Source organism: Triticum aestivum, chromosome 5B, assembly GCF_018294505.1.
Source record: "Triticum aestivum cultivar Chinese Spring chromosome 5B, IWGSC CS RefSeq v2.1, whole genome shotgun sequence".
Taxonomy (NCBI): Eukaryota; Viridiplantae; Streptophyta; class Magnoliopsida; order Poales; family Poaceae; genus Triticum; species Triticum aestivum.
The window spans coordinates 526,011,180-526,011,437 of record NC_057807.1 but is presented as its reverse complement, the minus strand read 5'-3'; positions in this window follow the sequence as shown (position 1 = coordinate 526,011,437).

Sequence of the window (258 nt, the reverse complement as noted above, 5' to 3'; positions counted from 1 at the left end):
ATGTTGGGTGGATCGAGTCTGAGGTAGAGCATGAGTGAGAGGAGCGGGGGGGGGGGGTCGAAATTTAGTGGGAGGAGGAGAAGAGATATATATTTGAGAATGTTGTTGAGCCTAGTGGGCCATATTAGCTACGAGGCAATTATAAGATAAGGCCCGTCTCAAACGTTTTTAATTATGGAATGTCTCAGATGTTTGTATATTGGTGGAGTTAAAAAATAAGACATGTGTCAGATGCTTGGATATTCGTGGCGGTAAAAA